Here is a 23,952-nt window from a genome sequence, read left to right as displayed (position 1 = left end):
AAGTGCTTGTATGAAGGGACCAATTATCAGTTGCAATATACGTTTTTCATTGGTTGATTCAAAAGTAAAGAATTTTTTAAATTTTATTTCTTATTTGTTAATAATGTGCTTGGAATGTAAATAATACATGTCCCGTGACCAACATGGTCAATGAAGTTAAATAGTACTTTAAATAATTAACAGTGAAAATTGTGAAGTGCTCACTTTTGCTAATTCACTTATTAAAATAATACCATACAATTTTCTGGGAATTGCGCAAAATACTACGATTATGTTAAATAGATTGAAATTCTATTACCCACTCACCACCACCTGTCAATCCCTGATGGATTTGATTAGCACAGATCAACTGCCAAACTGGCAAAGAGGAATACTGAGAGGAAAATAGATACTCAGAGGCTTGGAATTGGATTCACTCCACTTCCCTTTGCTCTGGCTATGCCCACAGCTACTGAAAACCAACCAGGTATTTGCATCTAGAACTATTTATGAACCTCAAAATCAACATGTATGCAAACCTAATTTTGCTTACATCCGTCTATTTCTCTGTATACCTTTTTTATGAAAGGGATTAATAAAACAAGTATATAAAGCACATTAAGACAGTTTCTCACAGAAATTCAGTCCTGATTTATAAATGTATAAGAAATGAAATATTCTGTATAGGTATACAATTAGACTCATTGAAATAGTTTTAGGAAGCTAAGGCCCTAGAGTGGCTCAGATAGAACACGAATGTATTTTTTCTTTTTCTTCATCCTAACTCCACAAGCATCTCCTCACCAAAGAATTTTAAAGAAGGAAAAAGAAGGTAATGATTGTAAAAATAAGACAGACTTTTTACTTTGATAAGAAAAATAGCATTTTATGACTGTGGATGATTTTGTGTCTTTTTTCCCTACCAAGGAAAATGTGTGGTGCTCAATTATTCTTGGGTATATTATCTTCTACTGGAATGTAGTTGACTAATTAGGGGCTACTCTCTTTACAAAAACCTACCATTACTCTCCAAGTTTGTCAGTAGTTCTTTCACTAGGGGTACAACTTGATGCTCATCTTCCATCTTTATTCTGAGATTTGATCAGTCTTTGGCTTGTACAGGGCTTCTGCATGGTGTCATAAAGTATGTAAATTCATATCTGCAGCCATCCCTCTGTGCCAGAACATAATATTTTCTTGTAGCCATGCAACACCTCTGCCTCTAACACTCTTTCTTTTCAGTTGTCTTCAATGAACACTGAGCCTTTGGAGGAAGGAGTGCAATATATACTTTCTCTTTGGAACTAAATTTCTGAATCTTTGTCAGTTGTGGCTCTCTGTGTTAGTCAACAACTACTGTAACAATTTTGATATTGAGGATTAAAGTATGTCTTAATATATGGATATAATAATAATTCATTAGGAATTGATTTTATATCCATTCCATCTAGCAACATATAATAATAATAGGTTCCATCCTAGGGCTTATGATCTATCTAGCCATAGATTTTTTTTTTTGGCCAACAACAATGCTTTCAGATATAGGTTTCATCTAGTGAAGTAGGACTTAAATAAATTTAATAAAGAGTTTGATTAGTCCCATGATTTTTGTGGGCATGTCTTATTAGGCCAATAATTACTGCAGCCCACAGGCTTCATAGGTGATATGATTGACTAATACTTTTCTCCTTTGATAGTTTGAATCTTACTATGAATGCTACCCAATAGGAATTGAGTACCTGCTTGATACCTATGTTCTATGACTAAAGCTTGTTTGTCTTCAGAGGCATGCTCTTACTGTTAAGTTATGGAAAGTAAACAAGAGCACTGGCAGTATCCTTCATTACTTGAGGGTCTTTCTGAATTTATCTGCTGACAACCCTTAAAAATGGTAACCCATTCCTGGAACTGTGCTAATTTCTTGTTAGCTACTAATGTCAAATCAGAGCATCATTGTCATTTATAGGGTAACTCCATCTTAAATCTTTTAATGTATATCTACATCTATGGATGTGTTTTAAGAAGCATCAACACCCGCATCATTTAAAAATTATGCATTTGTAAACAACATTAGAAACATCTTATGTAATTTATTTCTTCCTGTATGTACACACAATCTAACTGTTTCCAGCACTAGTATCCTATTAGTATCATACATTTTGAGAAGATGCATAAAGTGCAATTTTCTTTTTTGCTTTTTGCAAAGTAATAGGACTCTAGAGTCATGGTCATATTTTCTTTCTTTCTTTCTTTCTTTCTTTCTTCTTCTTCTTCTTCTTCTTCTTCTTCTTCTTCTTCTTCTTCTTAGTTCTTTTGATGGAATATTCTGTCAGGTGGCATTTTAAGATAGAATTCAAGAGATTCAGATTTAGGTATAAATTAATGAATATAAATACACAAATGTAGAAAGGAATAAAATAAATCATGGATAATGTAAAGGAAATAGATGTCAAAAACCAGTAGGATTTTTTTCAAAGATTCAGTCATTAGCAACATCCTGTCAGTTACAGACAGAAGGAGCTGCCTATAGAGGAGCTGAATCATACATCAGGAAGAGGATTGAAACCATCAAGCTCATATTAAATAATGTGTGGTGGCAACCTCAGGGGACAGGCATCTGGAAGCAGCCAGAATGAGTTTTTAAATCACTTTTATTGGAACTCCTCAGCTGCAGCTTAAGGGCTGCAGAATATGCAGATTTGAAAGAAATGCAATCTTAGTATTTCAAAGCATTGTCTCCCTTGACTCTTTGCAAGAAATCTTTGCAAATGTTTCTGCCACCTGCATGCCTAGCATATTTTCTTAAATTTCACACATTTTCTCCATTCCTTCCCAGGAATAAACTTCTATTTATGTTTTTCTTGTGTTGTTTCTTTTCATTAATTTCACACAAAAAATTTCAATTAAAAGAATCACTTCCCACTGGTAGGATGGCCATGCCAGGCCACACAGCAAGATGATACAAACAGTACAGATAAGACTTGATAGGCTGAAGTCAGATGTTTGGGGAGGAGGGCTACCCTTTCTAAGGATGGGAGGGAAAGATGATGAGGGAGGGACGGAGGATCAGGAGGTCATGAGAAAGGGGACTATAATCAATATGTGAATAACTCAAACTGCAGAACAAGCTGGTTACTTATATTGCTAATCCCACTACATGGGAATAGCTCTGAAACCATATGAGACATGAATACCTAGGCATAGACAAGGCTTCTTGTTGGTTACAGAATCCATTCTTTGTATGGCGTTAAGAGGATTTAAAGTTGTATTTCTTCTGTTCAGACAAAGAACAGAGAACCAGCCTTAATTGTTCTGTGCATCCAACACACCACATATATTTATAATTTTAAGACTGTATAATGCTTGTGAGAAATTTTACATTTTCAGAACAAAAGCACCAGACACTGACACTGGATCAGACCTGGCAGGATGCATTCCTCTCAGTATGCTGGACACTTTACATCCTGCATCCTTCTTGTTTCATCAGCAAGTGCTTCAGTTGCTTTTTCTCATCAGAGCAAGACAGTTCCCAGGCAACTTGAAAGAGGCTTCTGGTCCCAAAGTGGCCTAGCATTTCAGACTGTCCCACACAGGACTCTAATTAAGCCTGGAATTTCTCAACATTTAGAAACTGGACCACAAATATTGTTCCTAGCTTGTTTATCCATTTTCCCAGTTTTATTTGGGTCACTACATTGCCATTATTGGTCCCAAATCAGCTGGAAGAATCCTTAAGAGAATGACACCCTATTTCCATTAAGGGGCTGTGGGTAGGTTTCTGATTTCTTTCTTGAGCTATAGATGTTTATTTTCATTGAAAGTCGATTATAATTTATTATTTGTCATATTCAGAGAGAAAACAAGGTTGGATTCAGGGATGTTTCTCTTTTCTTTATCTTTCATTCTTAGTTTCGGAGATAGGGTTTGAAAATAATGAAGGGGAAATAGAGAAATATATAGGGATGATGGGACAAAAAGTAGATTATTAAATCTACTCCTCAATTCTATTCCTTAATTGTTACTCACAAGATTATTATCATTCACTGTTATAGAATGTTGTGTATTGATGCAAAATAAGCTTAATTTTGATACATTCATATAGAATTCAAATTGAAGAAGTTTCTTCAGACATTATATATATTTATTCTCTAATATGAAGTATTGTACACAGAAAACTCAATCATAATGCAAGTTTTACTTCCAATAATTTAAAATGTTATTGCTGTTTAAGATAATTAGGCAATACAAGTTAATTGTTAGTTGACCAAATATTGGTCATACCAATTATTAGACTATTTTTATCACAAGAATATACATCCTAGGCAGAAGAGATACATACGATTCTATAGATAGATAAGGTAAAATTGCTAGGTATGATCTTCAAAAACCTATACATATGGCATGTATAGATATTTTTGTTAGTTTAAAGATTCTTTTACAATAATACAGGTTAACTCCTGGCAACACCCAGCCTGCCTCAAAGAAAATGATCAACATCAATGAATCTTCTTATGGAGATGGCTTCAAATATGTCAAACCAGCAGCTGGGAAAAATATCCTTGTTTCTACCACAGACAGAATTCTGCCTTAAAAGGGGCAAGCTTGAATGCAGGCAGACCCAAACTCTGCCAAGACAGGTAAGTAAGTCCTCAATAGTTCCTGCTTCACAAATATGTCTGTCAGATATATTGGACAGAAATCTGAAGATGATGCTCCAAGGTTATAGAGAGTGTTGAGTGACATCAGGCAGCAAAGTGTCTCTGTCATCTTCTCATTTTGGAAGCTGCTAACTTGTGCTTCCTGTCTATTCAGGTAATTAATTTTATTCATTTTCAAGTCTCTGATGTGGTTGAAGACCAGATAGTTTAGTTTCACTATTAAGCTTAGCTGTTTATGGGTTAGGATTTTTTTGTTCTAGACAGACATTTTAAGTTGACAAATATGACATATGTTTGATATATACATACATTCAGAATTTTAGAAGCACCAAAATAGGAAATTTTCTTTATGGTTGCGAAATACTAATAACCAAAACACTATGAATGTAACAATTATATAATTCCTGATTGTTTCATGGTTCTTCTTGCTGTAGGTAGTTTACTGTATATATGTATAATGATATAAATGTATATTAATTTTTTTTAATTCCAAAAATGGAAATTTCCTTTCAGTACTGTTCCTTGTCAATCATTACCATCTTATTCTCATAATTATCTTAGGTCCCAAAAATTTCTTTTAGGTTCAGCTTAAGATACAAAGTAATTACAGTTATATGATATTTTTGCATACTACAGGAGCTGTCTTTTATGGAAAGTCCCAGGCCAAAGCCTAGAAAATATTTTCAACAAAATCATGAAAGAAAATTTCCCTACCTAAAGAAAGAGATGCCTATAAAGGGACAAGAAGCCTACAGAAAACTAAATAGTTTGAACCAGAAAAATATCCTCCAGGCACTAAGTAAATAAAAGAAAAATGAATACTAAATGCAGCAAGGGAAAAAGGCCAAGTTAAATATAATGGAGGAAATATTAGAATTACACCAGATTTCTCAATAGAGAGTATAAAAGCCAGAATACCAAGGGAAGATATCTTTCAGTCTCTAAGAGACTACAGATGCCAGCTCAGACTAGTATATCCAGCAAAACATTCAATTAACATAGATGGATGAAACAACATATTCCATGACAAAGCTAAAATAAACAATATCTTTCTTCAAATACAGCCTTACAGAGGATAGTAGAAGAAAAACTCAAACACAAGGAGATTAACTACAACCAAGAATACTCAGGAAACAAATAATTTCACACCAGAAAAAAAAAACAAAAAACAAAAGAAGGGACACACACACACACACACACACACACACACACACACACACACACAAAACCACACACTCCACACTATCAAACCATCATCAAAATAACAGGAATTAACAATCATTGGTCATTAATATTGCTCAAAGTCAATGGACTCAATTCCCTGATAAAAAGACATAAACTAAACCAGGCATAGCGGCACACACCTTTAATCCCAGCACTTGGGAGTCAGAGGCAGGTGGACCTCTGTGAGTTTGAGACCAGCCTGGTTTACAAAGTGAGTCTATGATAGCCAAAGATACAAAGAGAAATCCTGTTTTGAAAAACTAAAATAAAAAAACATAGGCTAACAGAATAAGATGTGAAAACATGATCCATCATTCTGCTGCATACAACAAACCCACTTCATCAATAAAGACAAACATTACCTCACAGTAGAGGGCTGGAAAAAGATTTTCCAAGCAAATGGACCCAAGAAGCAAGCTGGAGTACACATTCTTATATCTAACAAAATACGTTTCCAACCAAAATTAATCAGAGATGGAGAATTGCATTTAATACTCATCAATGAAAAAAAACCCCACCAAGATGGCATTTCAATTCTGAATAGCTATGTCCCAAATGTGAAAGCACCCACATTTCTAAAAGAAATATTACTGAAGCTTAAATCATATCTGAAACCATACATGTTAATAGTAGGAGAGTTTAACACTTCACTCTTATCAGTGGACAGGCCATCCCCAGACAGAAACTAAATAGTAAAATAATGAAACTAACAGACATTATGAATCAAATGAACTTAACAGATATTTAGATAACATCTCACTCAAACACAAAAGGATATGCTTTCTTTTCCTCACCTCATGTAACCTTCTCCTAAATCAATTATCTACTTGGATGCAAGGCACATTTCAACAGATACAATAAAATTGAAATAACTCCCCATATCTTATCAGACCTTCATGGATTAGCACTGGGTTTCAACAAGAGGAACAACAGAATGCCTACAAACTCATGGAAACTGAACAACTCTCTACTCCATGACCAATGGATCAAGGAATGAATAAAGAAATGAAAGACTTTTTAGAAATCAGTGAGGATGAATGTACAACATACCAAAACTCATGGGACACAATAAAATCAGTGCTAAAAAGAAAGTTCATAACATTAAGTGCTTTCAAAAAGAACTTGGAAATATTTCATATTATCAGTTTAAAAGTACACCTGAAAGCTCTAAAACAAAAATAAAGCAATCACACCCAAGAAGAATCAATGGCAGAAAATGGTCAAACTCAGAGCTGACACTGATAAATTAGAAAGAAAGAGAACAACACAAACAATCAACAAAACATAGAGCTACTTTTTTTCCAGAAATTGAATAAGATAGAGAAATCCTTAGCCAAACTAGTGAAAAGGCAAAGAGATATTACCCAAATTAACAAAAATCAAAAATGAAAAGGGAGACACTGAAGTAATACAAAGAATCATTAGGTCCCACGTCAAAAGCTCATAATCCACAAAATTTTGAAAATGTAAATGAAATGGATGGTTCATGATAGCTAACACCAAATTAAATCGAGATCAAGATCAGGTAAACAATTTAAATAGACCAATAGCCACTAATGAAATAAAGGAGTCATTATAAGTCTCATAACAACAACAACAAAAAGGCCCTGGGCCAGATGGTTTTAGCATTGAATTCCTTCAGACTTCAAAGTATAGCTAATAAAAATACCCTATGAGCATATATGGGGGAGGAAGTTATAGGGGAGGGGAGTAAGGGGAAAATGAGAAGGAAGGAGGAATGGGATGATACAAAGGATGGGATAACCATGGAGATGTAATATGAATAAATTAATAAAATATAAAAAATTAAATAAATTAAATAAAAATGAAAATACTCTTCAAACTATTCTATAAATTAGAAACAGAAAGAGCATTACCAAATTTATCCTGAGGTCAGAGTCATTCTGATATCTAAACTCCACAAAGACTCAAAAAAGAAAGATAATTTCAGACCAATTTCCTTTATAAATATTGGTGAAAAAACACTTAATAAAATACTCACAAACTGATTACATGAATACACAAAAACAAAAAAACATCATCTACCATGATCAAGTAAGCTTAAACCTAGGGATGCATGGGTGATTCAACATAGGAAAATCCATCAGTGTAATTTACCATATACAGAAACTGAAAGAAAAATGGCATGAACATCTCATTACATGCAGAAAAAAATTTTGACAAAAATTAAACACTTATGTTAAAAGTATTGGGGAAATCAGGGATACAAGTTGCATGCCTAAAGACAATATATAGCAAGTCAATAGCCAACATCAAATAAAATAGTGAGAAATTAAAGCAGTTTTACTAAATTCAGGGACAAGGCAAGGCTGCCCACTCTCCCCATATCTATTCAACAAAGTACTTGAAGTTCTAGCTAGAACATCTAAAGAAAATAAAAGAGATACAAGTTAAAAATGAAGAAGTCACAGTATTCCTTTTGCAGATGATAGATAGTATACACACGTGACCCACAAAATTCTACCAAGAACTTCTTCAGCTGATAAACACCTTCAGCAAAGTGGCTGTATATAAAATTAACTTAAAATTGTAGCCTTCTACTTATGATTTATATATCATTTTTATGATATGTTCATATATTATTTATACAATTCTAGACTGGCTGAGATAGAAATTAGGGAAATTACACACTTCATAATAGTCACCAATAATATTAAACATCTTGGTGTAACTCTAACAGAGCATGTGAATACCTATATGACAAGAATTTCAAGTCTCTTAAGAAAGAACTAGAAGATGACATCAGAAGATGGAAATATCTCCAATGCTCATGGATCAGTAGAATGACCGTCATAAAATGGCCATCTTAACAAAATCATTGTATAAATTCCATACAATTCCCAACAAAATTCTTCACATACTTTAAAAGAGTAATTCTCAGCCTCATTTGGGAAAAAAAAACTCAGGATAACTAAAACAATCCTATACTATAAAGATATCACTGTCCTTCATTTCAAGGTGTACTACAAAGCAATAGTAATAAAATTTTCATACTATTGTCATAAAAACAGACAGATTGATCAAAGGAATTGAATCAAAGACCAAGAGATAAACCTACATCTAGAGACATCTGATTTTTGATAAAGAAACCAAAACCATACAACAACAACAAAAAAAGAATGCAAATGGATCCATATTTATCGCCCAATACAAAACTCAAGACCAAGTGTATCAAGGACCTCAACATGTGGGTCCCCTAGTCAGTGCAACACGGGATGTCTCTGACAAGTACTTTTAAATAATTTTTCCCTGGAAGTGCTGCCTTGCCAGGCCACTGAGGAAAAGGATTTTCTCAGTCCTTTTGTGACTTGTTGTGCTGGGGTGGGTTAGTGGGGGGGGGCGCTCCCCTTTTCTGAAGGATAGGAGATGAGGGATAGAAGAGGGAGGAAGGGTGGGACATAAAGTAGCGGGATATAAGTGAATAATAATTAACAAAAAGATCTCAACATAAATCCAGACACAGTAAATCTGTTAGAAGAAAAAGTAGATAGCAGCCTTTAACTCATTGGTACAGGAAACCAAGTCCTGAACAGAATACCAACAGCTTAGGCACTAAGATCAGCAATTAATGAATGAGAACTCTTGAACCAGTTTCTGTAATACAAAGGACAATGTCAATAGGACATAACAGCAGCCTACTGAATGGCAAACAATCTTCACCAATTCTACATCTGATGAAGGGCTAATATACAAAATATATAAAGAACTCAAGAAATTAAACAACATCAAACTCAATAACCCAATTAAAAATGGGCTAAACAGAGAATTCTTAACACTGTAATCATGAATGGCTGAGAAGTACTTAAAGACATACTCAAAGTCAATAGTTACCAGAGAAATGCAAATCAAAATGGCTCTGAGATTCCAACTTATACCCTTCAGAATGGCTAAGATCAAAGTCTCTAGTGACAGGACATGCTGGTGAGAATATGCAGCAAGAGAAACACTCCTCTATTGCTGGTGAGAGTGCAAACTTGTACAACCATTGTGGAAATCAAGCTGGCGTTTTCTCAGAAAATTGGGAATAACTCTACCTCAAGGCCCAGCTATATAATCCTGGGCATATACCCAAAATATGCTCAGATGTACTATAAGGATACTTGTTCAGCTATGTTCATAGCAGATTTATTCTTAATATCCAGAAACTGGAGATAGCCTAGATATCCCTCAGCTGAAGAATACATAAAGAAACTGTGGTACATTTACACAAATGGAATACTACCCAGCTATTACAAACAACGAAATCATGTAATTTGTAGACAAATGGATGGAACTAGAAAATATCATCCTGAGTGAGGTAATCCAGACCAAGAAAGAAATGTATGGTTTATACTCACTTATAAGTGATATTAACCATAAAGTATAGGATATATTCTACAATCCATATACCCCCCTAAGAAGTTAAATAACAAGAAAGGCCCAAAAGAGGATGCTTAAATTTCACTCAGAAAGGGAAATAAAATTGACAGATAGACTGAGAGAAGGAACTAGTGAAAGAGTACATGTAGAGGGAAACTGGGGTGTGGATCAGGTGTGTGGAAATGGGAGAGAGCTGGGAGAGAGAACTAAAATGTGTAGGAGAGATTCTGTTGGGAGAGGAGGGCTCAAGGGACCCTAGCTGAGACTCCTAGCAGCTGGGAAATGGAGCCCAAATTGGCCACCTCCTGTAGGCATGGGAGACTTCCAGTGGCAGGAGGGAGATACCAACCCAAACACAAATCCTTCAATCCAGCCAATTAATGATTGACCCATTTTGAGTTGCATGTCATGACAAAGAGGCTACCACTGACCCTATAATAATATTCTGATAGTCTTAGTGGATTCTCACAGCAGCTGATGGAAACAGATGGAGAGATACACAACAAAACATTAGTGGAGCTCTGTAAATCTTACATAGGAGGGAGATAAAGGATTTCAAGAGCCAGAGAGGTCATGGACACCATTGGAAAACCTACAGAATCAACTAACCTGGACACATAAATGCTTACAAAGACTGAACCACCAAAGAACATCAATGAGATGGTTATAGGATCCCCATACATATGTAACAGATGTACAGTTTGGTCCTCATGAGGGACCTCTAACAGTAAGAACAGCAGCTGCTTCTGACTCTATTGCCTGTCTTTGGATCCCTTTCTCTTAAAGGAACAGACTTGTCTAGCCTCTGTAGAAGATGGGCCCAGTCCTACTTGATATGCTCAGGCAAGTTGATACCTTGGGAAGTCGCCCCTTCTCTGAGAATAGGGGAGGGCAAGGCATGGAGAAATGAATGGATTTAAGAGGGAAAATGAAAGGAAAGGATGATAGTGGAGGTGAGAAGGAAGGACTAAGGGAAGAGGAAAGATCCCCTACCAGGGATGTAAAGTAAATTAATTATTTAGTTAATAAAAAATAATTAAAAATGAAAGATCAATCTTTTTACAAAACCTCATTGCTCATACCACCTGCAGACAAGCAATAAGCTTCTCTAGTAAGGAAAACACAGTTTTATTATTTCAAGGTTTTAAGCCAATACAATAGAGAAAATAGAAGCACCAGGTAAAGAAGTATTTGGACCTTATATATTTTAGCTTTAATTTTTTGTTTAGTTATACCAGCAAGGATGCTCTTGAATATCTCTGTGTTTCTATTTGTGGTTTGAGTAAGAAATGTCTTTCATTGCATCTGGTATTTGAATACTTGGTCACTAGTTAGTGGTGCTGTTTGGGGAACTAGTGGAGCCTTGATGGAAGCTTTATACCATTAGGAGCAGACTGTAGGATTGCATAGCCTAACCTCACTTCATTTGCTCTTTCTGTTTTATCTTTGTGGTTGGAGATGTGAACTTTCAGCTTAATGCTCCTGATGCAATGCTTATGCCCTGATGAACACTTTCCCCCCTAGAATCATAAGACCAAATAAACTTTTACTTTGGTTGACTGCCATAGTCATAGTATTTTATACCAGCATCAGAAATGCAATTAATACATCACTGATATAAAAATATATGTGAAAAACTTAATACATAAATAACAAAGTTAATTTTGGTTCAATTTTGCAATATCAATATTCAGTTAACTCTGTTGTTTGGGCCTTGAGGTGAGGCTTTTCATTACAGATAGATATAAAAAACCACATAGCTAAAATATCATAGATGAACAGATAGGCCATGGTTTTTATTATCTTTTTAAAGGGTATACATTAACCTAAGGGCATCCCACGGGCTACATTCTAAGCCTTTAATACATGAATTGCTGACAGTTACTTATCTGTATGATAGAAACTTAACCTGAAATAGCAGACTTTCTTTGAAGTAAATTTCTGCTTTTACTCATTACTATTGTATGTATGGTGTGGTGGTGGTGGTGGTGGTGGGTGGTGGTTGCTGTGTGTGTGTGTGTGTGTGTGTGTGTGTGTGTGAGAGAGAGAGAGAGAGAGAGAGAGAGAGAGAGAGAGAGAGAGAGAGAGAGAGAGACAGTCTGTCTGTATCTGTGTTTGTCTGTGTGTACATGTGTTCACACTCTATTATGTGCATGTGGAGGTCAGAGGCTAAGTTTGTGAAGTTGGTTCTTGCCTTTGCATGGTTTGAAGGAACAAAACATTGTTATCAGGTTTATGTGGCTAGCACTTTACCCATTGATGTGGCTAGCACATCTCACCAGTCCAAGATAAATTTGTTCAACCATGGGATTTACAAACCCAGAGAGATACAGGTGAATTGATCAATGTCCTCCTAGATATTGATGGCTATTGATAATCAAGTACAACACTCTCTTAGTCGGTGTTCTATTTCTGTGAAGAGAAATTTTGACCACTGCATATCTTATAAAGAAAGCATTTAATTGGGCTTGCTTAAAACTTAAACAATTTAATTCATTCTTTTCATGGTGGGGAGCATGGTGCCACACAGGTAAACATGGTGTTGGAGAACTAGCTGAGAGTTCTACATTCAGATCAGCAGGCAATCGGAGAAGAAAAGAAAAACTAGGGCTGGCTTGAGCTTCAGAAACCTCAAAGCCAACCTCCAGTAACACTTCCTCCAATAAGGCTACACCTCCTAATCCCTCTCAAGTAGTGCCACCCCTTGATGACTAAGCATTTAAATGTATGAGGCTATGGGGTGCATTCTTATTCAGACCACCATACCAGGCATATCAGTTCAAAATGAGTATTGTGGGGAAATTTTTAAAAAATAGTTTTGAAGATGTGGACAATTTATGACAACAATAAAAGAATGGACAAGTTGAAATATTTGGGGTAGTATGGGATAAAAAGCCAAAGAAGTGAGTCAAAAAAGTTGATTGTGACAGCAATCTTAAAATGGAATGACAATATGGCATCTTAGTGAAATGTCTATGTTGACTACACAAGGAAGTAGCATAAAGAAAAATCACTAAACCTCATGATCTTTATATCTTCTGATTAATCGTCTAATCATCCACACTGTCCCCACCCAAAATTAATAAAGAAAATGTATAATGTCAATCTTTCAAAACATGATACAAAGCAGAGAAAGATAGTATGGAGGTTGGGAGATAAAAACAAAGGTATAGGTATAGTGTATAAGAGATAGGAACTGACAAAGGAAGAGAATAATCACTCAGCCACATCATTGATATTAATTGTGGAAGGTAAGATCATTCCCTGGTTACTTAATATCAAGGCTGAGATCAGAAGCACAGTAAATGTTTCTAATTTTTAATGTTTTCAATAGATTTCTAAATATAGCTAACTGAAAGGTGAGTAATAAAAACTAAAATATTTCATGAATCCTTATGGGACAAGTATTAAAATAGAAGTCATAGCTATGTATATAAATATACAAGCAACTCCTAAAGTTCCCAAATTGTTAATCACACTATGTACTACTATGAATTTTCTCAGAGATACCTTAGTAACTTATCAAATCCATTTTAGTCCATAATGTCCATCAAGGACTGAACTTGCTATTGAGCCAATTATTCATTCGTTAAAAGCATATGTTTTAGAGGACAACATGCCTGAGGTTGAAATACTATTTAATCATTAAATTACTATTTCATTTTCCACAAGTTGCTTTATTTCTACACCTATGAATTACAGATACTTATAGTAACTATTTTTTAGGGTTTTGATGGTTAAGTAAGTTACTTCAATTAAAATGTCCAATCCTTCATTAACATTTAGTTCTCAATAGCATTATTAATAGCAACTCAATTGCATCTAATCACATTATATATCTAAAAGAGAAATGGCATCTTTCTAAGATAATGCCTTCCAAAATATAGACCTTATGTGGAATTGTAGATCCATATTGAGATTTTTCAACACATGGCCACAGGTATGTTTACATTTAATTTATAAGGCATATTTTATTATTCAAAAATTTATTATTCAAAACAGAGACATTAATATTAAGCCAACACATCTCCATAATTATTTAGGGAAAATGTATTAGACTTCTCTGCTACACTTGGGCCATGAATGATATAGAAATTATGCGACACAATATTTTTCTATGGGTGGTATCTCATTTAAAGTTTATATTTTGTCATTTCTGAACAAAAATTGTATATGTTTGGCATAGGGAAATTTGGTGTGAAGATCGACTAATAACTACAAAACAATGACAATTAGCAATTAAATATGTCATTTTTATGTTTGTTACTAACCAAACATGAATTACAAGTTAGAAGTACAAACAAACTCTGTCCAAGATTCAGTATTTTACAGAGCTTGTATTTAATCCTATTTAGTTTTACAGTACAATTACCACATTTCTTTCTACAGTATGCAAAGAAGAATCAATAATTGTTTACCCAAGAGGACTGATTACTCTTATTCTACTCTCTATTTTTTGTCTTATTGAGAACTGCAAATCCATCTCTTTCAGTGTTTCAATTTGTTTAGCCATTGCATTGCTCATTAGCACTTGTGTCAAAGTACATGCAAGGAACATGAATGAAATAGAATATTACCCAGTCTGATGAACTACTACTACTACCTAATTTGGTAAGCAGTGTGAGAGTTTAGAATATGGTAACCTCCAAGTAAAAATAAATATGTTAATTTTTATTAATTTTGCTATAGTAATAAACCCCAAACTGGATTTTAAATAATCATGTCAAAATACTCATGGGTATTTAGCAATGATACTCTTCACATGGTTTGAAATTATTGTATTTTTAAGTCAAGATTGGGACTCTAGGAATCTTGTACTAGATAAATGAATGAATAAGTAAATAATGAAAGTCAGTAATAGTAAAAGCTAAAAAAATATGGTTAAAACTACCCATAAGCCCCTAGTATGTAATATGTATGTATGTGTGTATGTACGCATGTATGCAGACGTATGCCTCTATATATGCACGGCTGCCAGTATGTGTATGAAATACTGATAACTATAATATCACTTAACAATAAAACATGAGCAAATGCCAAGACCAGCACAGTCAGTACTTCTACATTTTTTATAATAGCTAATATTAGCCTACTGAATATCTGCATCATTTCACTATTAAAGAATATTTTATGTTATCAAAAGTTTCTGTTTGATTTTGTTTTATTGATTACATGCTGAAAGGTATCCACGTACATAAAAATTTTGTCTATTTTAACTTTGCTTTGTTTATGAATAGAACCTTAATAGATGAAACCACTCAGTCATTACACAGTAAATGTTGATAATAACTTCCAATTGACTTCCAAAGAGTTGATAGTAAAATACAATTCCTCCTTACCAACAATGTATAAAAGAATTCTGGTATTTATGAATTCTGGAATCTGGAATTTGTGGATTAGTAGCATTCCAGTTTTAAATCTCAGATATTATATCAATAAAATGTTTATTCTATATACAAAACAACCACTGTTTTGGTGTATACATGCATATGATCTCATTTTAAATGTGTTTGTAATATGCTTTAAATCTAAGACAAATGATGTAAGCCCCATGGTTACAAGCATTCTATGTTGCATGCATCCTATGGATAGCTCAGCAATTGTTTGCCTTGATATTGAGAACAGTGTTCTGCCAGAGTCTGCATTGATATACAACATTAGTCATCCAATTTGTTCTACAGTGCTGAACAGTTTGTTAAAATAAATTATTAGGAGTAATAAAACAATATGGAACTAAGATAGCTTTCTTGAGTTTTTGGAAATGCTCAGAAGTCATTTAATGATTGAATATTTTATGACATAGTCTTAAAATGGAATATTTATCAGTTGCAGTAAAAAGTGATAATTTAGAAAACTATCTTATGAAAGAAATATTATTTATTACAGGTTCTTTAACAAAGTATAAATTTTGAAATATATACATATATAACAATATTTAATTTTGTTCAACAAAATGTAGCTAAGTACCAAGCAATATGACCATAGGTTAGTAGTATGTACAATGAAGCTTTGATAGTATGAGAAGCAAGTATTCTCGTCTTTGAACTTTTCTACAGAATTCAAGTAATTCATTTAAAATATATTGATAAGTTACTTAGGAAGAATATTTTAATTACCAAATGATTCAAACTGGGATAGGCTATTAAAGAAAGCTTTTAAGATTTTATGGTGGTACTCAGAGGAAGGGGAAGCAGGCTACCCAGATGAAACAAGATAAGCTGTGACCATATGATGGAGGAGGAGGTCCCCTTCTGTGACAGACCTAGGGGAGGGGAATAGGGTAAAAGAGGGAAGTAGGGGATCTGGGAATATACAAGTAAGGGGACAACAATTGAGATATAACATAATAAATTATTTAAATAAAAGTTTAATTTATTTAGATAAAATTAAAAGAATAAAATTATTTAAATAAAAATTATTTTTTAAAAATTCTGTGCTAGCAATGGGTTTTAAAGGAATAAAGAGTCAGATATATGCTAGAAAAAGTACAATCTACTATGCAAACAATTGGAATTGTTTACTTTTATTATTGAAATGGCTAGTGTTACCTTTGTTAATAAGGGGGTTAAAAATTATCAGTATAATCTTTGCTAACATTTATCTTAATGCAAAAATTGCCATATTTACAACTAATTTGAAATTCAAAAAATTGTCGTTGTGATTGAGATCAAGATATGAAAGTAATTGACAGAAAAGAAAGAATAGTGCTGGGCTTGGTGGTGCATGCCTTTAATCCCAGCAACTTGGGAAGCAGAGGCAGGTGGATCACTGTGAGTTCAAGGCGAGCCTGGTCTACAAAGTGAGTCCAGGACAGTGAAGGGTACACAGAGAAACCTATCCCCAAAATAAATAAATAAAAATAAATTTAAAAAAAGAAAGGCAAGAACATAGTCTGTTGTAACTGGCATGCCAACCTTTTTTTTTTTTTCTGTAATAAAACTGGTTCTCAAAGAAAAGAAAAATCATAAGAAAAATGGCATGAGGAAGCCAGTGTCTCAGAGAAAATACATGGTGCTATTCTTGTATTCATTCTGAGGTTTACAAAAAATAAGGAAAGAAAAAAGAAGGAAGGAAAGAAAGAGAGACAAGAAGGAAGGAAGGAAGGAAGGAAGGAAGGAAGAAAGAAAGAAAAAAGAAAAAGAAAGAAAGAAAATAATAAGGGAATCCTCACATAGTAGAAAATCTGGCATACAATCTTCAAAAATATTGCCTAGGTGATTGTATCCACTTTAAGTACATGGCCGTTTTTCTTTTGGTGAAATGTGAAGTCATATTGCATCAAAATTCTACTGTTTGTCTTTGCTCAAACTTAGCTGTCAACTCAAAGCTTTGGTTAGTTTGATCTTGAAAAAACCTGGAGTCTCAATGCTGAAATTGTCTTTCTTATAGAGGTCAAAAATATTAACACTTGTATGGTTCACAAAATCATTTGGATGTGAGCCCATAGGTAGATGTCAGATGTTCTTTAGATTACTAAATAAAGATTTAGGAAAAAGTCTAGATGGTGGTGGTGCACTCCTTTAACACCAGTGCTCCGGAGGCAGGGGCAGGCAGATCTCTGTGAGTTATTGGCCAGCCTGGTCTACAGAGCTAGTTCCAGGACAGCCAACCCACACAGAGAAACTTTGTCTTGAAAAAAAAAATAGAATCAGGAAAAATGCTTCCAAATGCTTGATGTCTCTAAAGACACTGGCAGTGTACCATGATAAAAGGTGTAGTGAGCCTCTAGGCTATAAGTCTTACAGAAATGTTCAGTTTTTGTTGGTCTTTTTTGTAAAGTCTTATTCTGATTTAGTCCTGGACTGTACCCCTTAAGTATGTATATAATGTTCAGACTCTGAGAGCCAATATTATTTTTTTAAACTTTGATAAAAATGTCTACTGATTTCACACACTTAAAGTAACCATTTCCAAACCCCATAAGAATGATCTATAATTACATTATGGTATGATAAATGCAGAGATAAGATGGAATGAAGACTCCAAGAATTTTAGTACGTAAGTAGTTCAAAACAAAACACAATGTGACACAAACTTTGATAATCTACATTCAGGAAGTTTGTAAAAAGCCTCAAGCTATAGACTGATGGAATGAGTGGTAAAAAAAAATCTGAATGCTACACTGTGATAATCAAATTCTGTGCTTAATATGACTAGCACCATCCCCAAATACGGTCAAAAGTTTAAAGGGAGCATTATATGAAATTAGACAAGTTATAATTAATTATATTGGAAGTGTTCAGAGTGTCAAAAATGAAAATGTCCATGGAAGGGAAGGAAAATGTCACCAGCCAACAAAAGGCTAGAGATGACTCCATAAAATTTGATTATTATAAAAATGAGGTGGTTGAAAGTAAGCAAGAAGATTAGTTCTGGAGATTAAAGTGTAAAATAAAGATAACTTACCTGCCCTACAGGTTTACCAAAATTATATCCGAAATAAATTAAAGCAATTATGAGAACAGTGACTGGAAAAGTAGTGCTAAAGAAGGATCTTCTCTCAGTACTTTTCCCCCATTTTTACTACACATGATATCTCCAACTTCCTCACACGAAATTTTTACATATTGTTATTTTAAAGCTTGTTTAAGATCTGTTGATGTTTTGTAGTTCATTACTACTGATTTATTAACTGAATAAACTTCTGAGTTTTAAAAACCAACTATTTTATAGAATAAACTAGTTTAAGATGAGTAAGAGATTTCTTTTTGCTACTATCTGCTCATATGCCTCAAGAAATAGATATGTGTAATAATTTTAGAAGAGAAATGTAGGATAGAATTAAAATATGAAATAGTCTTTTATTTATGAAGTTTAACCTGGTGTCCTTGATCAGTCAAAAACTATGCTTGGGCCCTATGGGTGACCCAAATAAATAGCACCTTTTAAGTACTTTAATTAATTTCAAACTCTACTTTGGCAACTACAAATTACTTTAAAAGCTAAAAGTCTTTCTAAAGCTCAACCTGAGCATTAGTTACATTACATACAAACACACTGAAGCTCTAGCCTGCTGTGTCCACATGGTAGCAGAGAATAATGCATTGACATTTCAGAAGGCCCATGTACAAAAGGAAAGGAGAAACTAAGTGGACTTTGCTCATTTTATTGTTTCCAAATTTACCACTTTAAATTATATCCCCAAAGAACTGGATAGTGTTTCATTCAGGATCCTAATATAGAACACAATTCATCTATATGGTTATAAACCCTCAAAGCCATCAAACTGTGATATATATCCTTATCAAGGGAATATCTCCTACAGATTCCAGAAACTCCTCAAAAGAGTGCCAACAACTGGTGAGTGTTCAATTCCAATACATGAATCTATGAGGAAAATTGCTCATTCAAACCACCATAATATTATTTTTTGATTTTGTTTTTATTTTTGAGATTATAATATAAATATATTTCTCACTTTCCTTTCCTTCCTCCAAGTCTTTCCATATAACCCTCCCCATTCTCCTTAAAGTCCATAGCTTCCTTTTCATTAATTGTTCTTACAAGTATATGTAAAATCACCTCAGTGCATATAATGCTACTTGTATATATTCTGATAAGAACTAGGAGTGGGAAATGTGGTCATGCTCAGAGAAAAGTACACCAATTAGTTGTCCAGTGTAAAAAGATTAGCCCTGAAAACTATAATGATTTTTAAATGTATTGTCCTATTATTACAAACTCATTAAATTGTGTATTATAACTTTGGAATTCATTTCCATTTATTCCATGTTACTAAATATTATTTCTATTTATTAAAATTTATTTACATTACATTCCAATTGTTATCCCCTCACTCTTATCTTCCAGTTCCCACCCTTCCTTCGTTTTCTGCCATACTCCCACCCGCTACACCACTGATGGGGGCAGCTCCTCTCCAACTGTTTGATCACAGACCATCCGGTCTCATCAGGGTAGCCTACATCCCCTTCCTCCGTGTGGCCCCAAGGCTTCACCATCAAGGGGCCGTGATCAATTTGCAGGCACCAGAGTTTCTATATGAAGCAGTCTCCTATCTCCCAACTCCCCATGCACATAGAGAATGTAGGGTCCATCACCTATATCTGAACAGGGCCTCTAGGTACTCTGCATACTTTGTGCTTGGTTGGTGCATCAGTTTGTGCAGGCTCCCTGGGTCTAGACCCACTGGCCTTGGTGGTCTCCCTGTGGAGCTCTTGAGCCCTCCTAGTCCTTCACCCCACCTCACTCTTTCATACAACTCTCAGCTACAAGTTCTGGTATCCTCCCAAATGCTGGCTAGGTGAAGTTTCTCAGAGGATGTCTATGTTGGGCTAATACCCACTTGTAAGTAAGTGTATACATGCATGTCTTTCTAGGTTTAGGTTACCTCACTCAGGATGGTCTTTTATAGTTCCATCCATTTTGCTGCAAATTTTAAGATTTCCTTGTTTGTGATAGCTGAATAGTTTTTGATTGTGTAAATGTACTATAGTTTCTTTATCCATTCTTCAGTTAAGGTACATATATGTTTTTTCCAGATTCTGGCTATTATGAACAAATGTGCTATGAATATAGATGTGCATGTGTCCTTGTTGTGTGCTGGAGCATCTTTCTGGTATATGCCTAGAACTGGTATAGCTGGGTCTTGAGGTAGAATTATTTACAATTTTCTGATAAAGCATCATATTGTTTTCCAAAAGTGATTTGTACTCCCACCAGCAATGGAGGAGTTTTTCTCTTTCTTCATATCCTTGCCAGGTGTGCTGTCACTTGAGTTTTTGATTTTAGACCTTCTGAGGGGTGTACGATATAATCTCAGAGTGGTTTTGATTTGCATGTTTTTGATGACTAAGGATGTTGAGCATTTCTTTAAGTGTTTCTCAGCCATTTGGTATTCCTCTTTTGAGAATTCTCCATTTAGCTCAGTACCCCATTTTTAAATGGATTATTTGGTTTGGTGGTATTTAATTTCTTGTGTTTTTTAAATATATTTTATGTATGAGCACTTTCTCAGATATAGGTTTGGTAAAGATGCTTTCTCAGTCTGTAGGCCATCATTTTGTTCTGTTGACCATGTACTTTGCCTTACAGATGCTTTTCAGTTTCATGAGATCACATCATTTATTAATTATTGACTATAGAGCATGAGCTATAGGTGTTCTGTTCAGGAAGTTGTCTTCTGTACCAATAACTTCAACACTCTTTCCCACTTATTCTTGTAAGAACTTTAGTGTGTCTGGCTTTATGTTGAGATCTTTAATCCACTAGGATTTTAGTTTTACGCAGGGTGATAAATATGGATCTTTTTGCATTTTTCTACATGTAGACATCCAATTAGACCAGAACCATTCGTTGAAGATGCTGTCTTTTGTCCAGTGTATGAGTTTGGCTTCTTCACCAAAAATAAAGTGCTCATAGGTGTGTGGATTTATTTATGGGACTACAATTCAATTTTATTGTTCAAACAGTATATTTCTCTTCTCTTTTTATTGCTGTTGCTCTGTAGTACAGTTTGAGATCAGGAATGGAGATTCCTCCAGAAGACCTTTTATTGTACAGGATTATTTTTATTATTCTGATTTTTTATATGAAGTTGAGAGTTGATCTTTCAAGGTCTGTAAATAGTTATGTAGGTATTATGATAGGGATTTCATTGAATCTGTAGATTACTTTTAGTAAGATGGCCATTTTTAACTATGTTGATTCTCCCAATCCAGGAGCATGGGAGATCTTTCCATGTTCTGATGGCTTCCTGAGTTTCATTTTTTTCACAGACTTGAAGTTGTTTTTATATAAGTCTTTCACTTGCTTGAGGACAGTTACACAAAGATACTTCCTCTTTTATGTGGCTATTGTGAAGTTCATAGTTTCCCTAATTTATTTCTCAGCCCATTTGTCATTTGTATACAGGAGGGCTACTAATGTTTGTTGAGTTGACTTGTATTCAGCCACTTTGCTGAAGGTGTTAGCTGTAGGAGGTCCTTAGTAGAACTTTTGGGGTCACTGATCCATACTGTGCTATCATCTAGGAATAGTGATACTTTGATTTCTTCTTTTCTAATTTGTATCTCCTTGATATCCTTTAATTTTCTTATTACTCTAGCTAAAACTTCAAGTATTTTATTGAAGAGATATGGACAGAGTGGAGACCCTCATCTTGTTCCTGATTTCAGTAGAATCGATTTAAGTTTATTTTGATTTTGGTTATAGCCTTGCTGTGTATTGCCTTTTTATGTTTAGATATGTGTCTTGTAACCCTGATCTGCCCAAGACTTTTAGTATGAATGGGTGTTGCATTTTTAAATGCTTTTTCAGTATCTAAAGAGATGATCATGTGATTTTTCTTTAGTTTGTTTATATGATGGCTCACATTGATATATTTCTATATTTTGAACCATCCCTGAATGCCTAGGATGAAGCCTACTTCATTTGTATTTATTTATGAATAGTATTTATTTATGAAGGTGCTTAGTGCTATGAACTTTCCTCCTAGCAGTGATTTCATTGTGTCCTCTAAGTTTATATCCAAATACTTTTTTTGAAGGCGTTTATTAGCTATAGGAGTTCCTTGGTAGAATTCTTGTGGTCATTTATGTATACTATCATATCATCTGCAAATAGTGATACTCTGACTCTTCCTTTCCAATTTGTATCCCTTTGAACCAATTTAGTTCTCTTATTGCTCCATCTAGGATTTCAAGTACTCTATTGAACAGATACGGAGAGAGTGAACAGCCATTTCTTGTCTTTGATTTCAGTTCCTGCTGAAAAGGCTTTAGTATTTTTTCTTAATTGAAGATTGATGCAGGAAGCCCAAGATAAATTTGGCTAGTGTCTGTGTTCTCTAGGATGAAAGTCCCATGATCAATAAGAGAGCAAGCTGAGAATGCCGTGAAGACAAAGCCAATATTTAGCACTCTGAAACTCACCCCATGGGAGAGATCCAACCCTTGACACTATTAAGGATACTCTGCTATGTTGTCAGACATAAGCCTAGCATAGCTGTCCTCTGAGAAGCTACACCCAGCACTAGATCCAAAACTATGCTGAAATTCACAGCCAAACATAGGGAGACTTGTGGAAAAGTAGGAGAATGAGAAAATTACCTAGAGATAACAGGAGCTCCACAAGAAGACCAACAAAACCAACTAAACAGGGCCCTGAGGGGCTTTCAGAGTCTGCATCATCTACCAACCATGAATAGACTGGACGTAGGGCCTCTACACAAATGTAGCCTAAGGGCAGCTCAGAGTTCATATAGGCCCCCTAATAATGGAAGCAGGGACTGTCTCTGACATGGACTCCATTGCCTACTTTTTGATCACTCCTCTCCTGGTGGGGCTGCCTTACTAGGCCACAGGAGATGAGGAATTGTTTTGTCCTAATGCAACTTAATGAGCTGGGAAAGGTGGTTATGTGGGTGGCGGGTATTTTTTTCTGAGGAATAGAGGAGGGGACAGGATAAGAGGGAGTATGGGAACTGTAGTTCTTTGTCTAGAGGTCTATAGTTCTTTGTAGGGGTCTGTAGTTCCTTGTCTAGGAGTGGGACCCCAGGAGATTTTTCCCCTTGTCAACTGATATTTTAATTGTTCATATATAATTTATTCAGCAATTTATAAGAGAGGCAGTCTCACAACATACTTCTAGTTATGGTTGTCTCCAATAATGTCCATTTGTTGTAATGAAATTCTTCTTTGATGAGGAGTGACAGCTACATTTTTCTGTGGATATAATAATAAGATTTAGAATG

This window comes from Acomys minous (genome assembly GCF_964271855.1).
Source record: "Acomys minous genome assembly, chromosome: 7".
In the NCBI taxonomy this organism is placed as follows: Eukaryota; Metazoa; Chordata; class Mammalia; order Rodentia; family Muridae; genus Acomys; species Acomys minous.
Note: the sequence above shows the minus strand (reverse complement) of the source record.